The sequence below is a fragment of the Mandrillus leucophaeus genome, unplaced genomic scaffold (genome assembly GCF_000951045.1).
Source record: "Mandrillus leucophaeus isolate KB7577 unplaced genomic scaffold, Mleu.le_1.0 Scaffold82, whole genome shotgun sequence".
NCBI lineage: Eukaryota > Metazoa > Chordata > Mammalia > Primates > Cercopithecidae > Mandrillus > Mandrillus leucophaeus.
The window spans coordinates 3,931,005-3,955,188 of NW_012108919.1; the positions used below are offsets into that span (position 1 = coordinate 3,931,005).

General features: G+C 40.7%; 1 pseudogene; it reads left to right on the forward strand.

Moving 5' to 3' along the window:
- Window positions 1–3,431: 3,431 nt before the first annotated feature.
- Window positions 3,432–24,184, forward strand: part of LOC105530412 — a 74,639-nt pseudogene continuing 53,886 nt past the window's right edge.

A 24,184-nucleotide genomic window follows, 5' to 3' on the forward strand; every position in this document is an offset into this window, starting at 1 on the left:
GCACCACCAGCTCCAGATAGTCACTACCTGCCACACAGACCACTTGAATCAGCATCTCTGTATTTTTTTTATATCTCCTCAAGTTATTTTAATGTGTAGCAGGGTTGAGAATTATTAACCTACCAAACAATAGAATCCAAACTTCTTAGTTTGGTATTCAGAATCCTCCAGAATCTGGTCGTGACATGGATCTCATAACCTATCTCAGTGACCTTGCATGTTCCTCAAGAGGCCCTACTTCTGAGCTATGGGTCATAACACAATCCCACCTAGAATGCCCCTCACTCTGGTCTGCTATGTCTGTTTGTCCAAATCTGCCTGCTTTCCAAGTCCTTCACCAAGGCTCAACTCCTCTCAGATCCTCCAGCCTATCATGACCTTCCTTTCTGACTTTCTAACACTTCATTTTCCAAAAATACAACTTTATGGTAAGTCATAATGGTGACTTGTATTATGATTGATCTTTTGTATTCTTATTTATTTTTGCTTGCATGTGTGTCTCTTCTCCCCAGCACAATTCTTGAACATTTCCTCAGGGCGCAAGATCTTGCATATGGTAGGTGGTTGGTGAAAATGTATAGAATAAAAGAATGAATGAACACAATAACAGCAACTTTTTAAAAGTCCCTCAAATCAATTGGGGGTAGGGAGAGTGTGAGGAAAGAGTTAACACAGCAGGTCTGATTGCTCAGTTCTGCCATCTCCAAAGGTACCTGGAACCATGATTTACCATCCTCTGGGAATGTGGCCCTCAAAGTATTCTTTATGCTAGTGACAGATTATTTTGTTAGAAATACCTAGATCAATGAACCATGCCACACCAGCTTGTCAGCTTGCTTTGCACAAACATCAAGATTGATAATGTGTAGCTGCTTTTACTGTTGGAGTCTTGAGTTTTCTGTTGCCATGGCTGCATACAATCTAGGAGATGCCTATGTGAGCAGTCCCCTACCCACCACATCTGCACCCAGACTCACGGAGGCTTCCCTGGGTGGAGATACACCACATGCGTCCCTGTATTTCATTGCTAGAGAGAACATTTCAATGTAGTCTCAGAAGGGAAATGACATGAAAGTCTGTGTCTGGGCTTTCTGGACTGTACTAGTGCATATCTTTTTCTTGTTGCTCTTCTTCTGTGTCATTTGCTGTAATAAACCAGACCTGTGAGTATCAGATATTTTTTAAAAATGAACGAATGGAACAAGTGAAATGAAATGGCCAGAGGATCATGTGTTTCCTATTTTCCAGTGCAGAATGAGTGAATCTGTGTTGAGATGCATTTACCTTCAACTGTAAAACCCACTCTGGCAAAGATGGGCTTTGCTTGGAAAAATATTTAACATATACGATTAAAATAGAATTTAATGAGTGCCTGAATGTTTTAATGCTTGGATACCTCTTCGCTCACTTAGTTCCAAAGAGACACTTCTTGGACACAAATTCTTCTCACTAAATTGTTTGCCAAGCAAGCTTACCCCCCTGTTGCCTGTCATACTTACCTGGTATAGTATGTTCAGAACACTGTCCTACCCAGGCAAAAAGAGTGCTGCAGTTTCATTCAACATCTCCCCCAAAGGCAAGTTGAATATATGCCAGCATGTGGGTCACCTGTCTGCACACACAGGTAGTAGAGAATGGCTCAAATAAGAAAGAAAAGAGCAGGCAGGAGTAGTGGCTTATGCCTGTAATCCCAGCACTTTGGCAGGCAGAGGCAGGTGGACCCTTTGAGCCCAGGACTGCAAGACCAACCTGGACAACATGGTGAGACCCCATCTCTACAAAAAATAAAACGATTAACTGAGCATGGTGGTACCCGCCTATAGTCCCAGCTACTCAGAAGGCTAAGGTGGGAGGATCACTTGAACCCAGGAGGTCAAGGCTGCAGTGAGTCGAGATAATGCCACTGCACTCCAGTCTGGGTGACAGAACAAGACCCTGTCTGAAAGAAAAAGTAACGGAGGGAAAGAGGGAAGGAAGGAAGGAAGGAAGGAGAGAGAGAGAAGAAAGAAAAAGAAAGAGAGAAAGAAGAAAAGAAAGAAAGAAAGAGAAAGAAAGAAGGAAGGAAGGAAAAATAAAGGAGAGAAGAAAGAAAAAGAAAGAGAGAAAGAAGAAAAAGAGAAAGAAAGAAAGAAAAGGAAGGAGAGAGAAGAAAGAAAAAGAGAAAGATAAAAAAAGAAAAAAGAAAGAAAGGAGGGAGGGAGGAAAGAAAGAAAGGAGGAAGGAAGGAAGGAAGAGAGAGAAAGAAAGAAAGAAAGGAAGGAAGGAAGGAAGGAAGGAAGGAAGGAAGGAAGGAAGGAGAGAAGAGAGAGAGAGAAAGAAAGAAAGAAAGAGAGAAAGAATTCAGTTTGACGGTGTCTGCTAAGGAAGGCTAATGACACCAGTGGTGGGAAAAAGCAAGACAGCCATAGTTTGGAATCTGAATTCTGTTCACATTATGCACACTTTTGATGGAGAGAACATGGCAGGAACAGAAAAGAAGCTGGTGATAACTTGATTGGTAAGACCTCTGAGAGTGAAGGGCAAGAAAGGTGAGAAAACAAGTGTTACAACAGTCCCCAGACCGTTGCAAGTTCCTTACTAATGCTCATAATCAATTATCTAAAAATAATTTTGATTTTTAAAAAATCTTCCTTCAACTTCCTTTGTCCTCTGTGTTTCAATAAGCTGTGGCGGACATGTTTCCTGACGTTGACATTTTCATCCACAGAGAAAGCCTGGGGACTTGGGTAATAGATGATCGCAGGAATCCTGGATGACCGGCATGGGCTTTGTCTCTTTGGTTCTACTCTAATTAGATGATCACAGCCAACTCTCTTGACATATCCACAAGGGGCTGAAGAGCCTTGGCAACGAATCCATCAGTCAAGCAGAGAGCACAAATGGGCTGGGTCAAAGAGGTAGCCAGAAACCGCACCTTAATGTCACATCGTTTGTCTGGAAATTAGTCTACAGGCTTAAAAAGGAGGGTATAAAACTTTGTAGATACATAATATAGATAAATCTTGCCATATTTTATTGTAGGTTAAAAGATCTGAAATTTGAGTTATTTGACAGTAATTTTTAAAAAAAGAAAATTTTCACATAAACCCGGAAATGCTAAGGCAAGCTATAAATAATAAATTTGAGTAAGTCAATCATATGTTGATATGCTAGAATCACTTGATATTTAAAGGAATTCTACAATGGACATTTTTGCAGTATGAAAAAACATCCCATATGTTTCTCTGCATTTTAAACTGTTTTATGATCTGGATTATTCTGAAAGTTGCGTCCACTGAGTAAGATAAAAGATACTGTATTTTTGGTTGTGGTTGTTACTTCTTTGTCCATTGTCCCCGAGCTTATTTAGCCATGATGACAGAGCGGCATGACTGCAAATCAAGGAATTTTATTTATTTATTTATTTGTTTATTTTATTTAGCTATAACCACATGGGACTCCATTATATTCCACCAGTTCTCTCTGCAGGAGAGGCACAGATAGAAGGCCACCTGAGCATTCACGTCCAGAGCTGTGAGGTGTGGAAGGCAGTCAGATGCCCCTGCCAGACAGGCATGAATCATTGACTCCTCTCTTCCTCCTACGTCTTTCAACGTATCAATGAAGTTGTGTTTATTTCAGGGCTTCAGGTCAAGGAACCCAGGAATGTTTCTTCCCTGGGAACCCTACTGGAGAGTGTGGATTTTTTGACAGCCAAGATACCTTGTGTTCTAAAGCACACATCTTACAACGAGATCAACTCTTCAGAAATCCAGGAACGGGACACCCAATTGCAAACCCAAACCCTGCACAGCTTGAGCCTTTCAAAGTCAAAGTAATTACGGAGGGCCTACAAGTCTGAGACTGTGCTGTGTAACCTGTATTACCTCCATTAGCCCACGGAATATCACTGTGGGTGGATGTTATTTATATCTCCTTATTACAAACAAGGAAGCTGAGAGTCTCGGAGGTTAAACTACTTGCACAGTCACAGCTAGCAAGTGGCAACATTCGAATTTTAACCTAGGAGGTCAGGTTCCAGAGTCCATGCCCTAAAAGTGTTGTAACTTTACTGGCCACATTCAGTGAAGAGCTGCCACCTCCATCTCAGCTTAGCACTGAGCTGTTATTTCCTATTGAATCCCTTTTCAGCTTTCTGGGTCCTTTTTATATAAGGACCCTAGGCTTGCTGATTTTCTGTATATATATCTGCAAGAGTGTGTGTGTGTGTGTGTATGTGTGTGTGTGTATACATATATGTATCTGTATCTCCTTGCATCCTTCTAGAGTGCACTGCAAAGGAATGGTAATGGGTGCTGCTCATTTGTTTGCCTATTTGTGACCCCTGGTCTGGGGCACCATTTTTAGTCCTGATACAGTCTTCATTTCTATCCGTCTGAAGCAACAAGATGTAGAAAGAGACTCCCCGTCGATCCCTGTCGTAACTGTTAAGCTCCACTGGGACAGAAAGCCCTTGCTAGCTTCTCAAACCTCTGAATTAGGCTTTAAAAAGAGCACAGGGTTCCAAGCACAAACAACAAATCTTCCTTCTAATCTGTTTTTAGATCAAATAATTGTATAGTACCAGAGCATAGTAATACGCAAACCTGAAATTTATCCTTAATAATACTCTCAGTAATACTCAGTAGGTCTCATTATTTCAGTCTGCACAGGGTAATGCAGAGTAAACAAAAGTTATATGAAAGTACACAGCAAGTGGTCTCAAAATGCCTACTGTGTGTCACTCAATAGAGACGTTGAGATGGATGGGATATTGACCTTCACAACGTAACAGAGGAATGAGACAATAATTATATAAGTTATATATAATGATAAGTGCAAAAGAAGTTCTCAAAAATTTTTTCTCAATATTTCATTTCCTTTTCTCTTCCCTTTCCCCTTACCACCTACACTCCCACACCATATGATGCCCCTCTCTGCTGGCTTTTCTGGGCTACCCACTGTGACTTCTTATGAAGACCTAAATTTTTCCCTAGCAGCAAAGTTGCTGACCTATGTCAGCCTTATCTCACACATCAAAACTTAATCTTACTGGGTTCTGCTTCCTCAAAACAACGAATAGACTCATCCAAAGATGTCAATTACTAATAAAGATTTGACAGTCATTTATATGTTAACAACAGCCTGTAATACCTTGACCCCTAGGGGTAAGACACTGAGCAAGAGCTGAAAAGACAAGACACATTAATAGACATAAACATATTGTTAAGAAGCTAAAATTTGTAAAATTGTTTCTGCTTGGGCTTTTTAAGGTTTCCATCATGCCACCATAGAAATACCAATTATTTATCTGGGCCTTCCAAAGTCTTCCCTGATCTGTATACAGTTTAAGAGAAGAATTTTATTTTCCTCCATAATGATTGATGTTCAAGTCAAAGGCATCAGCAGTGAGTGTAAATTTGCATTTTAAATTTAGAGTGATTTATTTTTAATGAAAAGTGTCGCTGCTGTAGTTGGTCTAGCTGTGATAGGGATTAAAGATTGATATTGAAAGAATATTAGAAATATGAGCATCCCTATGAAGGAAAGGATTGGCACACTTGACTTCATAATAAAACCTCTGTACGAGAAAAGATTCCATAAACAAAATTACATGACAAACAACAGACCTGGAGAAAATACTTGCAACATACATAATCAAAGGGTTATTTAGCATTAAGACTCTGTGAGAAGTTCCTGGCACTCAATAAGCAAAAGGCAGGCAACCTAATTTATATGAAGAAAAAAAATAAAGACTACTCAGGGAAAACCACAAATGATTAAAAAGCGCATGAGATTGGCCGGGCGCGGTGGCTCAAGCCTGTAATCCCAGCACTTTGGGAGGCCGCGACGGGCGGATCACGAGGTCAGGAGATCGAGACCATCCTGGCTAACACGGTGAAACCCCGTCTCTACTAAAAAAGATACAAAAAACTAGCCGGGCGATGTGGCGGGCGCCTGTAGTCCCAGCTACTCGGGAGGCTGAGGCAGAAGAATGGCGTGAACCCGGGAGGCGGAGCTTGCAGTGAGCTGAGATCCGGCCACTGCACTCCAGCCTGGGCGACAGAGCGAGACTCCGTCTCAAAAAAAAATAAAAAAAAATAAAAAGCGCATGAGATTCAAACCTTTAGAAAACTGAAGGAATTCCATTTCTTGAACCTCTATTTGTCAATTTTTCATAAATCCTCAAAATGCTTTGTAATGAAGTTTTTCTTCTCTTTTCCCAAAGAATTGCTTGGGAAGGGCTGTGTTAATTTCAGTTTCCTTCACAGTAGGTGTCTGACGTTCTACTTCATTAGTCTTCACTGTCTTCAAGTCATCTTGTTTACTTCTGATCTTCCACAGCTCTTCTCTCAGCAGCACAGTGAAACCTCATCTGCCCAGCAGCTACTTCAATCTTCTGGAATCTCCTGGCTTTCTCACTTAAGCTTAAAAATCTTCTTTTTTCTCAACCATCTAATTACCATCTGCATCCAGCATTTTCAAGTCATGTTTTGAAGTAATGGTAAGATGGACAACCTAGTTATTCACTGATTTCTTAGACACAATAGTATGATATACTCTCTGGAAAAGTAAACAAGTTTTATGAGGGGAAAAACGTACTTGATACACAGAGCCAGTATCAATTCTAGAAGTCCTGATGTTCGTAATAGGGTAAAGGAAGTTAAAAACTTATTTAAGATTTTCCCATCTGTAGCTTAGATCCCGTAAACTTCTTGTATATATTATTTCAGTTAGTTTAGCTGTATATTAGTTGTCTTTAAAATAACACGTACATTTTAATGTCCTATTTGGAAATAGAAGAAAGTATTTACATAGATACAAAAAAAAGTGCTTGAGAAGAAGCTTAACCTGATGAATTAAAGATGTGCGAGCTCTCTGCTTATCAGACTGGCGAGGCTGGAAAAGATTAATATTTAGTGTTAATGTTGGCAAACAGTGCTGAGTGAGAGCATTAACTGGCCTCACTTCTCTGTACAGCAACGCAGCAACATTTATCAAAAATATAAATAAATGGTTTTTTTACTCAGCAAATCTTCCAAGAATCTTTATGGCATAAATATTTGCAAAAGTGGATGAATATGCATGTTCAAAATTCTTGATTGTAGCCTTGTAATAATGAAGTGGTGATAACCATTTCAGTGTTGGCCAACAGAGGAGTGGATAAACACATTAAAATACATTCACAGGCCAGGCGCAGTGGCTCACGCCTATAATGTCAGCATTTTGGGAGGCCGATGCGGGCAGATCACTCAAGGTCAGGAGTTTGAGACCAGCCTGGCCTACGTGGTGAGACCTCCGGAATCTCTACTAAAAATACAAAAATTAGTTGGACGTGGTAGCACACACCTGTAATCCCAGCTACTTGGGAGGCTGAGGTGGGAGGATTGAATGAACCTGGGAGGCAGAGGTTGCAGTGAGCTGAGATCGCACCACTGCACTCCAGCCTGGGTGACAGAGCAAGACTCCATCTCAAAAAATAAGAAGAAGAAGAAATGAAATAAAATACATTCACACCACACATGCAAAGCAGATAAAAAATGAGTAAGAGTGTACTCCTATGCAAGGATGTCACTTTCTTTATTTTTTACAGTTCCAGGACAATGTATACACTATACACACTTTTGCAATTAGCAACAAACACCATAATCATACATCGAGATGTAAGTGTGGGTATGTGTTCATAGAAAAATGGGTGACTCAAACTGCTGCCAGTGACCTCTAGGGAGGAGCTTGGGATTGGAACAAGGGAATATTTTAAGTTTTTATTTTAATTTCTAACTTGCATTAAAAAATAACTTTCATTATTAACATACTAAAAAAAAAGAAGAGAAGAAGAGTTTTAACATTTTCTTATAAAATACTGTGCCAAATTACCCAGATTCCATTACAGTGCTACTGCATTCTAGCAGAATTCTTCTGTCTCTTCAAATGCCTCCATTGATAACGCATTTACCTGTATTTCCCACCAGTTATTTGAAAGTCTGGAAAGAGCACGACCCTGAAAGTCAGGATGTGTGAGTTCGAGTTCCTGTTGACCTAGCTGTCTGTTTGCAGATCAGTACTTTCACTTCTCTGAATCTCTAAAAATGGACATTGTTAAGATGAGTGATTTTCTAACTCTGCTCCCTGCAGACACAAGGAACTCTTCTCCACAACCACCTACCACCCACCACCCTGCTTTTCAGCCAGAGCTGCTCTGGTTCTCTCTGTTTTATTCATTTTCATATCCACCTATGATTTTGTCTGATTCTGAGCAACAGTCATTTGAAAATATTCAGCAGAGATTATTGTAAAGCTCCTTCTAGAACCAATACTTCTTGCATCTCTGAAACCCAGGTGCTGATTAGGGGAGGAAGTCAACCCTTAAGTTTACCCCAGCTAGGAAGTTGCCTGTCTTCCTCATACATCAGGCCAGAAGCATAGACCTTCTTTATTTTTTCCAGAACATACAGTTGGGCTGTCGAGGCTGTAATGGAGATGAATGAGAAGAAACAAAGTGCGTGTGTCACAACACAAGAGGCAAAGAGGGCTGCTGGGGAAACAAGGAATTCTTGATCTCCCCTTTCTTCATATGACCACTGAGCCAGTTGGCATTAGTCTTGGCGTAATGATTTTGCTTGTTGTCTATGAACATGCTCTGTTCAGAAATAATAGCTGGCAGAATGCCTTGAGAATACATTCACTAGGGAATTGTAATTCATGCCTTACTGTTAAAGGTCATACCAGAAACTAGCACCAGCTCTTAATCAACAGCTGAATGGGGGAGGGCCAGGGCCTTATCTTCACTTCCAGAGCCATTGAAATTCAGTGCCTGTGTTCAGGGGCAGCACCATTCAGCCCAGTAAATTGTGTACAATTTAATAATTTGGCCTCTCAGGAAGCCAACAGGCCAAAGAAAGAGGCAGACATATCCAGTTTCTCAGCAAGAAACTTTTAGTAGGGACTTAGGAATAGAAGCCATGTCTGTGTCTCAGGTGGTGGGAAGACAAGATGGTAGGCCCTGTGCCATTATCCCCCAGACCAACGGCTTATGTACCATAGGGGAGGAGTGATTCAGAAGGGATGTGAAGGACAATTGAAGTATGATAACATCAACATTGTTGGACCCAAGGGCAAGATTTATGGTAAGTACCTGCTCTCATGAGGAATAGTAGATAAACTGGAAATTTTAGAGGCCTTCCCAGAGCTGGGGTTAATAAGGAACCAACATGGTAGATTAGCAATCTAAGATGGACTTGCTTTGGCCTCCATGCCATCCTTTCAAGACACTAAATATGTCATCGTGAACTCATCTCTAACAACACTGTCTGCATCATGAGTGGCATCCAGTGGCCATGGAACTATTTGCCAAAGTAGGAAGTAAAAAACAGTATCAAGATGGAGCATTCATGTGTCACATTCTCATTTCACAGCCCAGACATAATGACATAGATTGGTCATTTATTCTATCATTTCTATTTTTTCCATATGGAAGTCTTGATACTGTGTTTAAAATATCACCAACTGAACCTACTTGACTTTAACTCATTGAATTCCCTGGTTGCCTCTTAACACTTCTATATAGACCAGATATCGCTGAAATTAATTCTTATCCTTTGAATTTGTGTTATTAAAGGAAGGTTCTGTCTCCTATTTCTCTTATATCTCCTCTGAGATCCAAATAAAATGCTAACAGCCAGAAGACTAAATGTGACTAATTTGTTTTTTTGCCATTAAAGAGACAAGAAACAGGAGAGAAGCAATTTGAGATATGTTACACTGACAAATAAGCATATTAAATGTAACAGTGTGCCTCGGCTGGACACTTTAAAGAGTAAGCTATAAAGGAAGGGAAGAGTGGATAAATAGGGAGCTGTCTCTGTCATTTAAATTAAAAAAAAAAAGTTGAATCACCAAAGGGCTTCCATATAAACAATTTTTAGGCACCTCTTACATGTCATTTTGTGTAAGTTATTTACTGACACAATAATGCTGAGAATCCAACCACCCCAAAACTCAGTGGCTTAAAACAATAAGCATGTATTTAGCTCAACACTCTGTAGATTAGTGATTTAGATTGGGTTCAGTTGCAGGATCTTTCTCATCTGGGCTTGGCCCACTCACACTTCTGGAGATGAGTTAGTTGTCAGCCGTTAGCTGGGTCACACGATTCTCATATTCCAGCAGGCTAGCCCAGGCAGGCGTTCATGGCAGTGTCAGAAGGCAAGAGCAAGAACAAGTCTCAATATGCAGGTCCTTTACAAGCCTCTATTTGCATCATGTTTGCTAATAGCCCGTTGGGCAAAGTAAGTTGCGTGGCTAAGCCCAGAGGCAGAGGGGAGGGCATCACACAGTTACAAAATAAAGAATATGAACACTTGAAGAAATAAAGAATTAGGGCCCCGAATACCATCTCCCCAAAGACTCTGTGCTCTCTTGATTGATGCCACCTCATTTAACTTCACAGTAACTCTAAAGACATTTTTACTATTACTTCCGTTCAATAGATATAAAGAATAAGGATAAGAGAAAGACCAACCAGCTGGTGATGAATAGAGTCACTACCTCTTCCCCTCTTTTATAGGGTCTTCTGTCTGCATATATTTTAGAATTTCTTGAATCTTGATTATTTACAGAAAAGATTGGAAAATTATGGCAGAGAGAGTGAGAGAGATAGCTTTCAAATAGAATGGTGTTTGGCAGAGAATGGCAAAGTTAGGAGCCAAAGAACCTAGTCTATATATTCCACTTAACTTGGATCATATTTCCTTTCCAAAAGGAATGACTCTATTGTATGTAAATTATATCCAAATTTAAAAAGAAAAGAAAAAAGAAAATGAATCTTACTGAGCTAATCTGTATACAAAAAGAATACCAGATGGAATTGGGGAAAGAGGAAGAAACTAGTCAAGACGATGGTAAAAAATGTATGGAGCCAAGCGCAGTGCCTTGAGCCTGTAATACCAACTATTTGGGAGTCTGAAGTGGGAGAATCACCTGAGGCCAGGAGTTTGAGACCACCCTGGGCAACATAGCAAGACTTTATCTTAAAAAAAAATTTTTTTTTAATTAAAGAAAGCATATGAGAAAATGAACAAATAATAGCCAAAATATTCTGAAAAAATTAGAGCATTGGAAAGTCACTTGTCTTTCCATATATTACCATACATTATAAAGCTACAATAATTAAAGCAGTACTGCCACATGAGTAGGCGGATCAACAGACAGACTAGAAAATAGAGAAATATGGCAGATTCATGTAGGAATTTAGAATATGATAAAGGTGCAATCCAAATAATTAAAAAATGACAGATTATTTAATAAATGATGCTGAGATAACTGGATAGTCATCTGAAAGGTTTATTGTATTTCTACCATAATGTACAATAAAAATCTTAGATCTGTCAAATATGTAAAAGTGAATGAAACAAACAAACTATGAGAAAAAATGATAATATTTTTAAAATATAATTTCAAAATGGAGGAAGACTTTTTGGATTTAACACAAACTTGGATCCCACTGAGAACTAGCTGGGAGACCGTGGAACACTCCTCAGAATTATCCCTGATGGGTGAAGAGACCACGTTATTTAACCAGAAATCCTGTTGGTTGAGGGTACTATTGGGGCATTAGCCCTCAGAATTTCTGGCTGTCGCAGACAATCTTTACCAGTAGGCCAATGGGATGTGAGAGGGCACCAGTGGCATCTGATAGTATAAGAAGCAAAAATCGTGTGTGTGTCATTAGGTGAAATAGTGAGGGGTGACTCTTCCACTTTTTCCCTTGGTTCTGTATTCATGAATATGGTTTTGGGAGAAATAACATTGTATATTTGTCATTTGTTCAAAAGCATGTGGAACATCTTGTAAGGGAGACCTCCAAATTGTGAAAGCTACAGTCTCTCAGATTCCACCATAATTGATTCTTCTGCAGGCCATTCTACCATTTTTAAGGTCAGCTTTTCCTAGGTGGTGGGATTCAGGGTAAGACCAGTGAATCCCACGTGTATGAGCTAATTGCCTCTCTTCTTCTGCAGTAAAATTAATTTCTTGTTTGGAAGCAATACTCTGTGGGACACCCAACCACTTTTGGATCTCTCAGGCCATAAGCCCCAAGTAGAAAAGCTGCTTGAATGTCAATTTGACCCAGCTGAAGAACCTTCTCCAGCTTTGGGCTACAGTCATGACCAGAAGCTTTGAGAGTTGCTTGGCAATAGGTTGGAACACTGTGCCTCTTTCTTAATAGCAGATAATGCAAAGTGATGCAAATTGTCTTTCACTTGGAAGGCATATCCTGAAAGTCTCAGTTTACTAAGCCCCCAGAATCTTCACTGAGATTCACTGAGGTCTCTAAACTTTCATGGATTTATTACTCACCCTTGGACACATACATATTTTACCAAGACATCCAGGGTACTTGCTACTCTTGCTCAATCAACAAGATCTAATCAATAGGGTGGAACAGAATAGAGCCCTATGGGATGGCGAAGTGACCAAATCTCTACAGACTAGATTAAAGCAGCTAGCTGGATGTTGGTAAAGATGTATTGCTGGAGAATGAAAGTCAACTGCATTGTGTTGTATCTGCTAATTGGTATAGGAAAAAAAAGTTTGCAATATTACTGTCTGCATATCAAATACCAGGCATTGTGTTGACTTGGTCCACCAAAAAAGACCACGTCTGTACAGCATCTGCAATTGGAGTCACTACCCAGTTAAGTTCCCTAAAGTCCAGCTATTCTGCCCATTTCTGCACAGGTCAAAGATATCAGGTTTAAGAGAGATATGATTGGAATCAATTCCCACATACTCTCCAGGTCCTTGATGTTGACATGAATTCTGCATTTCCTCCTGGAGTGTGATATTGTTTTGGCTCACAATTTGGAGGGGAGGAGATTTCATACTGCCTTTCTTCCCATAGTAGCCCTGACTCCATGAGTCAGAGAAAAAATGAGGGATTCCTTCCATTGCTAAATTATGCATTCAGGAACTGGATAAATAAATACAGCGTATATACATAGAATCCACTGAACTCTCTGTGAGACAAACTCTGGTCAAAACTGTCTTTATCACTAGAACCCCAGAGCCCCAATCTGAACAGAATACCTGTCCCCAAGGTTCCAGGAACTCTGCATACAAAAAATGCTTGAAACCCCCAACTGACCATTGTTTCTGTCCAAGGAACTCATTTTACTTCAAGAAGAGAAGTAATGAGCCTACATGCATGGGGTTTAATGAAGACAGTATCCAGAACTGCCCCCAAAATCTGATATCTTTCCTCAGTGCACAGGTACCCTGTAAATGTCTACAGAACTCTGTAGGGAAGACTAAGATGATTTATAGTATATGCACATGTAGGGAACTCTGAGCATCTTCTCTTGAGTAGTCACCGGACTTAAAGTTTCATCGGTTATATAAACCAACCTTAGTAGTAACCTATCTATTTCAGTGCTATAGATATATGATCAATAATCTGCTGGAAAAAAAAAATCCCCAAAGGTAAAACCATTCTGGTCATGGCTCCAGCCCTGTGGCCTGCTACAATAACCACACCCACCTTGTTTCTAACGGTTAACTTGGCTTCTGTCACTCTGGAATCTCACCATCCTCAGTGAAATCAGGAATCCTATTCCAATGGCAGCATCTCCCTGATTCATCCTCAGCCTCATTGCCAGGGTCATGTTTGTATCCAGAATGCTAGCTGCAAAACAGTCTGGAAAATGTAATTGTTAGCCTTCAAGCTCCTGAGATACATGAAAAGGCTGAAAATGGTTGATGAGTGTCAATAGAAAAGACCCTCACAATGAGAGAAAGAACATTTTCCATGAATTAGGAAAAAAGACTGACCTGATGCTAATGAACAGGGTAGATAAATGGATTAGGGATGCCTGTGGGGTATACAAAGAAGCTTATTGAATTTGAAGGAGTATGACACATGTCCTTTTGCAAACATAGCCCTTTGATTGCTCCAAAAATAGGCATAAGAGAAAACACATGACCCCAAAAAGCAGAGAGCTACCAAATATGAATGTTTGCAATTAATAAAAATGATGTTTGCAAAGAACAATTATGCTGTGAGGAAATGGTGATTATATCCCATTGAGTGAAAAAAGAAACGTATGACACTACACTAATATGGTTTGACTGTGACCTCACCCAAATCTTATCTTGAACTGTAGCTCCCACAATTTCCACATTGTGGGAAGGACTCAGTAGGAGATAATTGGGAATCATGGGGGTGGTTTTCCCCTTACAGTTCTTTTTTTTACTATTATTATTATACTTTATGTTCTAGGGTACATGTGCACAATGTGCAAGTTTGTTACATATGTATACATGTGCCATGTTGGTGTGCTGCACCCATTAACTCATCATTTACATTAGGTATATCTCCTAATGCTATCCCTCCCCCCTACCCCCACCCCACAATAGGCCTCCATGTGTGATGTTCCCCTTCCTGTGTCCAAGTGTTCTCATTGTTCAATTCCCATCTATGAGTGAGAATATGTAGTGTTTTGTTTTCTGTTCTTGCGATAGTTTGCTGAGAATGATGGTTTCCAGCTGCATCCATGTCCCTACAAAGGACATGAGCTCATCCTTTTTTATGGCTACATAGTATTCCATGGTATATATGTGCCACATTTTCTTAATCCCATCTATCCTTGTTGGACATTTGGGTTGGTTCCAAGTCTTTGCTATTGTGAATAGTGTCGCAATAAACATACGTGTGCATGTGTCTTTATAGCAGCATGATTTATAATCCTTTGTGTATATACCCAGTAATGGGATGGCTGGGTCAAATGGTATTTCTAGTTCTAGATCCTTGAGGAATCACCACACTGTTTTCCACAATGGTTGAACTAGTTTACAGTCCCACCAGAAGTGTAAAAGTGTTCCTATTTCTCCACATCCTCTCCAGCACCTATTGTTTCCTGACTTTCCCCATACAGTTCTTGTAGTAGTGACTAAGTCTCATGAGACCTGATGGTTTTGAGAGGAAACCCCTTTCACTGGATTCTTATTCTCTCTTTGCCTGCTGCCATGTAAGATGTGCCTTTTGCTTTCCATCATGATTGTGAGGTGTCCTCAACCACATGGGACTGAGTCCATTAAATTTCTTTTCCTTTATAAGTTACCGACCTTCAGCTTTATCAGCAGCAGTAATTAGTAAATGAACTAATTAGTAAATTAGTAAACCAACTAATGCAGTAAGTTGATACAGGAAGTAGGGTGCTGTGGTAAAAATACCCAAAAATATGGAAGCAACTTTGAAACTGGGTAACAGGCAGAGGTTGGAACAGTTTGGAGGACTCAGAAGAAAACAGGAAAATGTGGGAAAGTTTGGAACTTCCTAGAGACTTGTTGAATGGCTTTGACCAAAATGCTGATACTGATATGGACAATGAAATCCAGGCTGAGGTGGTCGCAGATGGAGATGAGAAACTTGTTGGAACTGGAGTAAAGGTGATGCTTGCTATGTTTTAGCAAAGAGACTGGTGGCATTTTTCCCCTGCCCTAGAGACTTGTGGAACTTTGAACTTGAGGGAGATGATTTACGATATCTGGCAGAAGTTTCTAAGCAGCAAAGCATTCAGTTTCAAAAGGGAAAGAGAGCATAGAAGTTCAGAAAATGTGCAACCTGACAACACGAAAGAAAAGAAAAACTCATTTTTTAAGGAGAAATTCAAGTTGGCTGCAGAAATTTTCACAAATAAGCAGAAGCCAAATGTTAATCATCAAGACAGTGGGGAACATCTCTCCAAGGCATGTCAGAGACCTTTACAGCAGACCCTCCCATCACAAGCCCATAGGGCTGGAAGCTAAAAATGGTTTCATGGGCCTCCCTGAAGTATGCAGCTTAGGTACTTGGTGCTCTGCATCCCAGCTGCTCTAGCCATGGCTAAAAGGGGCCAAGGTGCAGCTTGAGCTGTGGCTTCAGAGGGTACAAGCCCAAAGCCTTCACAGCTTCCATGTGGTGGGCCTGTGGGTGCACAGAAGTTAAGAACTGAGGTTTGGGAACCTCTGCCTAGATTTCAGAGGACGTGTGGAAATGTCTGGATGTCCAGGCAGGAGTTTGCTGCAGGGGTGGGGCCCTCATGGAGAACCTCTGCTAGGGCAGCAGGGAAAGGAAATGTGGAACTGTGAGAAGAGGAACTAAGAGAAAAGGGTCGGCTTCCTGCAGATCCCAGAACAGTCAACTTCCACTGGCAGTTCGCACCATGCACCTGGAAAAGTCACAGACACTCAATGCCAGCCCATGAAAGCAGCCTGGAGGGAGGCTGTGCCCTGTAAAGCCACAGGGATGGAGCTTCCCAAGACCATGGGAACCCACCTCTTGCATCAGCATGACCTGGATGTGAGACATGGATTTGAAGGAGATCATTTTGGAGCTTTAAGATTTGACTGCCCCACTGGATTTTGGACTTGCATGTGACCTGGAGCCCCTTTGTTTTGGCCACTTTCTCCAATTTGGAACACTATATTTACTTAGTACCTGTACCCCCATTGTATCTAGGAAGTAACTAACTTGCTTTTGATCTTACAGACTCATAGGTGGAAGGACTTGCCTTGTCTCAGATAAGACTTTGGACTATGGACTTTTGAGTTAATGCTGAAATGAGTTAAGACTTTGCGGGACTGTTGGGAAGGCATGATTGGTTTTGAAACGTGAGAACATAACATTTAGGAGGAGTCAGAGACAGAATGATATGGTTTGGTTGTGTCCCCACCCAAATATCATCTTGAATTATAGCTCCCACAATTGCCACATGTTGCAGGAGGGACCTGGTGGGAGATAATTGAATCATGGGGGTAGTTTCCCCCATACTATCCTTGTAGTAGTGAATAAGTCTCACGAAATCTGATGATTTTATAAGAGGAAACCCCTTTCACTTGATTCTTATTCTCTCTTTGCCTGCCGCCATGTAAGATGTGCCTTTTGCCTTCAGCCATGATTATGAGGTCTCCACAGCCACATGGAACTGTGAGTCCATTAAACCTCTTTTCCTTTATAAATTACCAAGTCTCGGGTATGTCTTTATCAGCAGCATGAAAATGAACTAATATACATACATCATGTTCAACTTGTGGGCATGTGTACACACACATATAATGGAAGGAAGCATTTCAAACTGTTAAAAGCTGTTGGACTATAAACAACAAAAGTTTTTTTCTCTCATTTTCCAAAATTTTTGCAATTACTTGCATGCTAAAAGTTAGCATTATTTTAATAAAGCATTATACAAAAGAAAATGTAATAGTTAATGAATGATGTATTAGTCCATTCTCATGCTGCTCTAAAGATACTACCAGAGACTGGGTAATTTATAAAGAAAGAAGATTCAATTGACTCCCAGTTCCACGTGGCTGGGGAGGCCTCAGAAAACTTACAATCATGGTGAAAGATGAAGGGGAAGCAAAGCACGTCTTCCATGGCAGCAGCTGAGAGAGAAAGCACAAGGGAAATTGCCACTTTTAGACCATCAGATCTCATGAACACTCCCTCACTATGACAAGAACATCATGGGGAAAATCACCCCCGTAATCCAATCACCTCCCACAAGGTCCCTCCCTAGGCACATGGGGATTACAATCTGAGATGAGATTTGGGTAAGGACACAGAGCCAAGCTGTATCAAATGTGTTCTAATTAAGGTCTAAAAAAGACTAGTGTTATCATTATTCAAAATCTCTAAAATTTGTATCTAATACAGTATGCAGAAGGAAACATCATAAGAACTAGACTCAGGGTTAGAAGAAAAAAGTTGTGTTCCCAAAATCCTCAGTGTGGGTTTGATAAAAAATTCTGGAAGTAAAACCAAGCTCTAAACATCAACAAGTTCACTGACTTTTCATACTTGATTTTCATAACAGAAATCCCTGTTGCTTTTACAAGAAAATATAGATGAACTCAAACAATAAAAATTAAACTGCTTCATTTGAAGCCAAACCCTCCAGGAGTATGCTTGAACTCTATAGTAACCTATTTGGAATCCACTGACCTAGTCCAACCCACGACTTTCCAGATGAACAGATCCCCAGATGGAAGGGGCTGATCTTCCTCTTCTTTAATCCAGGGTCAGATAAAAGGAGGCCCCATGCTACCTCTCAGCAGTCCAGGGCCAGGTGACTCTTATCATCATTGCAAGTCAAAGATAGAGAAGAAAATCATGTCCCACAGGACTGTGAAAGGGAAAAGCCAAAGGTACAAACCATGTTGTCCTTGAAGGGCCAGAAGGCAGAGACTAAATCTAAGAGCCAGTGCCTGCTTTTCTGAGACTCCAGTGATGGCTTGCACAACTACTCCAGGTTAGTGTAGGGAGTCAGGATGGGGCAGATATTGAATGTCTTGCTGATGAGGGTCACATGGCCAACTAGTGAAACTCTAGGACTGAAAGCCAGGTGTTTCAACTCAGTAAGATGGCCTGGCTAATTCACACACACACACACACACACACACACACACACACACACGTAAACCTATGTAAACCACATAAACTTCATATTCCAGTGTTCACCTTATTGAAAATGTCCTTCCTGAGATCCTCAACAATCAACCTCAATGCCAATCCAATGAATAATTTCATTCGTTTTCCTATGTAATCTCTCCTTTGTCCTTTCCTTTGGCCATCTTCTCACTATATATTTTCTCAGAACTCTATCACCCTCTCCCATTGCATCAATTAGCATCTAGTTTTAGTGATCAGACTCCAGTATGCTTAAGAGTCATCTGAAAAGTAGGATTAAAATGACGATCTAGGGCCCATTCCCAGAGAGTTGGCTGCCAGGGTTTTGGGGGTGGGTGCAATGTACACAGATGGTCTTTGAGAAACACTGAAAAATATGGTAATGATTCTCAAAGTGACTCTCCAGTCCAGATCTTTCTCCTGGGCTCAAGGCCTAAAATTTCAACTGCTCGATACATTTGGAGAAATTCTGTCACTTTAAATTCATCATGCTCTTATCCACCCACCCTCAAATCCACTCTATCTTTTCCTACATGTCCACTGTGGTCCTGCCATCTCTTCAGACTCTGCCACAAGGCTGTATCCAGGTCCTCAATAATGGTGAGTTCCCACCTATTTTCCCCCTTTGCTGGCCTCTGCTTTCTCTTTCCCTCCCTTACTTATTTCTAATGGCTGAATCTCACCCAAAGATAGGAAGAGCCACTGACTACACAACATTCAGTACTTCCCAAATCTCCGAGTTCAGTCATTACAATGACTGCTACCAGTTTTCATGAAAAAAAGGAGAAAATATAGGAATAAACATATTAATATTTCCATGCTCATACAATTTTTCCAAAACATTATTTATAAAAAGGATATCTAGTAGTCGACGTTGATGGAAGCTTCAAGACTAGTTAGGCGACAGGAAGTAAGAGCAGTTTGCCGGGTTGCTATGGAACTGATGGCTTAAAGCTGAATGTTAAGCAGACTTACTCTCAGAAGTCCTCTAATCATGATCCCCTCCTCACCTCCTCATCTATTCAAGCCCACCCTCCCTTCATCTGACCTTGGCTCCTCTACTTAGCTTTCTTCCTCTCCTCCACACTCACTCACTGAGAACCCCCAACTTCCTGGGCATTGCTTCTGCAGAGCAGTTGAACTCTTCCTATATGTCACTCTAAGCCCCTTCCAACTATGTCTAGAGATCAACCTCACTAACTAGAATGAACCACCAATGGATTTTTAAATATAGATATGTTTCTCCTTCAAGAAAAAATATTCCGTTACCAGCCCTTTCACTTTTTTTTTTCCCCTATGGCATAAGTAGGATCTTTTGAAATTACTTTGATATTAGTCACAGTCTGACCACCATGATTTTTTTAAATCTCTTCCTCTTGTGAGAACAGTTGAGCAGAGCCATTACAGTAAATTGCTAGTGAGGCCAGTGTCTCTGGTTCAGTCCTCCTGAGGGTTAGTTAGCTTTGTGCTGTTGCCAGATCACAGCACTCCTCCTCCCTCCAGCTAGGCGTCTTGCCAGGGCAGGTTTATTACTAGAAAGGCCAGTTGGAGGGCGGCAGTTTGGAGAAAGAAAGGAAAAGGGTGTGGGGGAAGAGAGCACCTTTTCTTTTTTTTTTTTTTTCTTTTTTATTTTTTTGAGACAAAGTCTCACTCTGTCATCCAGGCTGGAGTGCAATGGCGTGATCTTGGCTCACTGCAACCCCTGCCTCCTGGGTTCAGACGATTCTCATGCCTCAACCTCCTGAGTAGCTGGGATTACAGGCACACGCCACCATACCCAGCTAATTTTTTTGTATTTTTTGGTAGAGATGGAATTTCACCATGTTGGCCAGGCCATAGCACTTTTTCTTATTAACCTCAAAATATCCAGAAACTTGAAACCAGAATCAATCTTTCACTGTGTTTGAGTTAATGGATTATATGGCAATATTCACCAGCCCTGCCCGGTTCCCCAGGAGCTCCTTGATAAGATTAGGTTGCTTCCTTGTGAAATCTCTTCTTAGACAAGAAAACAGACTCTGATTTTATCCTTGGCCATAGTTAGCATCTTCCAATTTCTATTGATGGTAGCTTTGAAGTTTTCAATTTTTAACCAGAATCTGAAACTTTACATGCATCCTAAGTGAGTGGGTCAATGGCAGAACCCAGCCCTTGCTTCAGATGGAACAACATTCGATGGACATGTTTATTTTTCACTTATTTATTTATTTATGAGTCAGCATCTCACTCTGTTGTCCAGGCTGGAGTACAGTGGTGCAATTATAGCTCACTATAACCTTAAACTACTGGATTCAAGAGATCCTCCAGCCTCAGCCCATTGAGTAGCTGGGACTACAGGTGCACATGCCTAGCTAATTTTTTAAAAAATAGAGACAAGGTCTCATTATATTTCCAAGGCTGGTCTCAACTCCTGAGCTCAAGTGATCCTCCTGCCTCGGCCTCCCAAAGTGCTGGGATTACCAGCATGAGCCACTGTGCCCAGCCATGATATGTTTATTTTTAAAGAAAAAAAAAAGTTTTAAATGTCATTCAACAATAGTGTAGTTATGAATAAAGATGGAAAAGGCTGATGACCCAATGGTTATTTTAACAGTGAACTAATTACAGAAAAAAAATTATTGATGTGACTTATAGAAATAATTTTAAAGAGATTTAAAAACTTCGGAAATTTATGGTTTTTTTGTTTTTGTTTTTGTTTTTGAGACAGAGTCTTGCTAGGTCGCCCAGGCTGGAGTGCAGTGGCGCGATCTCGGCTCACTGCAAGCTCCGCCTCCCAGGTTCACGCCATTCTCCTGCCTCAGCCTCCCCAGTAGCTGGGACTACAGACGCCTGCCACCACGCCCGGCTAATTTTTTTTGTATTTTTAGTAGAGACGGGGTTTCACCATGTTAGCCAGGATGGTCTCGACCTCATGATCCACCCATCTCGGCCTCCCAAAGTGCTGGGATTACAGGCGTGAGCCACTGCACCCGGCCCGGAAATTTATGTTTTTATAATCAGATATAGAAACTAATAACTTGATGCTTTAAAAAACATCCAACAATATAACTAATAGTAACTCAGTAGCTCTAATTACAAACTATTACTGTTCTCTATCAGTACTTTTAAATTGTAAATTTTGTGGGTTTTTTTATGATGGCAATACAAGACGAGATATGGTCTGTGTATTTCAGTAAGGATTTTCCTTAGTTCCAGAACCATCCAGGTGATCTTGAACAGCACACTATGTAGTAGAATCCCTGGTTTCAACTTCTGTTAAATAAGAGAAGTCATATTTCTAGATCCATTCATCTTAATACTCTATGATCTCTGACAAAAAAAAAAGAAAAACATTTAGTAGGATTAGCAATACAGCCTATACCAATGACTATTACACACATCTTAACCCACAGCCATCCTTACATAGGGCAATTTCAAAATTGTTCTCCTACTTCCGTTAAGCTTTAAGCAGCAATTCTTTTGTGGCTCACGGACCCTTTAGAGAAGCTGATGGAAGCTATGGCCCTTCTCCTCAATTTGAGAAAAAGAGAGAAATCCATACACAATATAGTATTATAATTTTAGGAGAGCTACTGACCTCTTCAACCCTGTAAATGGACTTTGCAAAGAACCATAGATCCCAGTTTTTAAAACTCTGGATAAGTATTTACTTTTAGTGTCTAGCCTTAAGAACTAAACTCAGACAAGATGTTGAATGAATATAAAACAAGGTTAAGACTGCAAAAAATAATCTTCCCTACCTAACTCATATTTTACACTACCATCAAAGTATCTCAAAGCTTAGCACAGGGGCATTTCTCCCTGTTTCTAGCCCTCTGTGACCCCATTACCCCTCGAAGTGAGAGCACAGGCCCCCACATGGCCTGCCAGTCTCACATCCACTCTGGCCTGTTGCCCAGGACTCCCTAAAGACCACGCCTGTCAAAACAGACATGACCCATTTCCCTGTGATACTCACCTGTGTGCCTTTTCTCACATTTTCCTCATTGCCTGCACTGCTACCTTCTTTCCTAGGTTTACCTGTTAACATCTTTCCACTTATTTGCATGTAAGATAGAGTGTCACCTCCTCCATAAAGATTTCCCTGAGCTTTTGTGCTGAGTGTAGAAAGGCCTGCCTTAAAACCCATGGCAATTTATTATTACATGTCACCTAGTTCCTTAAATTGATTCACATGGCCTGCCTTGCCCAAGTGACACATTAAAGGCTATTGAATGATCAAATGAATGAATGGTAATGGTTATTGAATGAATAAATGAATGAATGAATACCTGAATTATAATAATGAAAGTCTGACTGGATCAGAAGTTTACAAACTTGAGACACTGGGAAGTGAGAAGAGAATAAACAACTGGATGGGAAAAATTAGCACTGGCCTAGGAGCCAGAATTCCAGGGTTCTAACCCCTCTCAAACATTTCTTTAGTGTGTCACCTTGAGTAAGTCATTTAATTTCTTTAGTGCTCACTTTTCTTGTGTAAATTAAATGAAATATAAAATACATATGTATGTGTGTGTGAACGTGCTTTGTAAACTAACTGACATCAAATTGTATATCACTATCATCATTTTATTTCATTATCATCATTCGTCACGACTGTCAAGAAGTAAGTGGAAAATTGTACAATCCAAATAAAGGTAACCCAAGTAACTCAACTGTTTCAACTACCTTGATTTTATTCAAGCTTTGTAGACATTTACAAATTAAATCAAAAGTACAGGCAATTGGTGTTTCTCAATGTGATGATACTGCCCAACCTTTACTTTCTGTGAATTTTTTTTAATCTAAGTATTTAAACACAGTCAAAATTTATTACACAATAATTGCTCTAAGCAAGCTTTATTGCAGGGGTTCTCAGTGTGGAGTCCATGGGGTTGTCAATGTACTTTAGTAGGTTCCAAGAAACCTCTGTAATTTTATGCAAAATTTTATGAATCTGTGTTCAAAAAAAGGATCGGAGGCTGGGTGCACTTGCTCACAACTGTAATCCCAGGACTTTGGGAGGCCAAGGTGGGCAGACAACTTGAGTCCAGAAGTTTGAGACCAGCCTGGGAAACACAGCAAGACCTTGTCTCTACAAGTAGTAAAAAAATTAGCTGGGTGTGGGCCGGGTGGAGTGGCTCACACCTGTAATCCCAGCACTTTGGGAGGCCGAGGTGGGCGGATCACAAGGTCAGGAGATCAGACCATCCTGGCTAACACGGTGAAACCCCGCCTCTACTAAAAATACAAAAAAATAGCTGGGTATGGTGGCAGGCGCCTGTAGTCCCAGCTACTCAGGAGCCTGAGGCAGGAGAATGTTGTGAACCCAGGAAGCGGAGTTTGCAGGGAGCCGAGATTGCACCACTGCACTCCAGGCTGGGCAACAGAGCAAGACTCCATCTGAAAAAAAAAAAAAAAAAATTAGCCGGGTGTGGTGGCACACACCTGTTGTCCCAGCTGCTCAGGAGGCTGAGATAGGAGGATGAAACAGGAGGATCACCTGAGCCAGGAAAGTTGAGGCTGCAGTAAGCCCTAATCACGCCTCTGCACCCTAGCCTGGGTGATGGGAGTGAGATGCTGTCTAAAAAAAAAAAAAAAAAAAAAACCGGATCTGTACTTCTTATCAAACCCTCAAAGGGACCTATGACCACAAAAAGTTTAGGAACATCTATTAAAGTTTAATGAAACCTGGAAAACCCCTTGGATTTGTATTTGCCTGACACAATGATAGGAGTAGGACTCCAAAATGTATGGTAATGTGAATCTAGCTAGAAA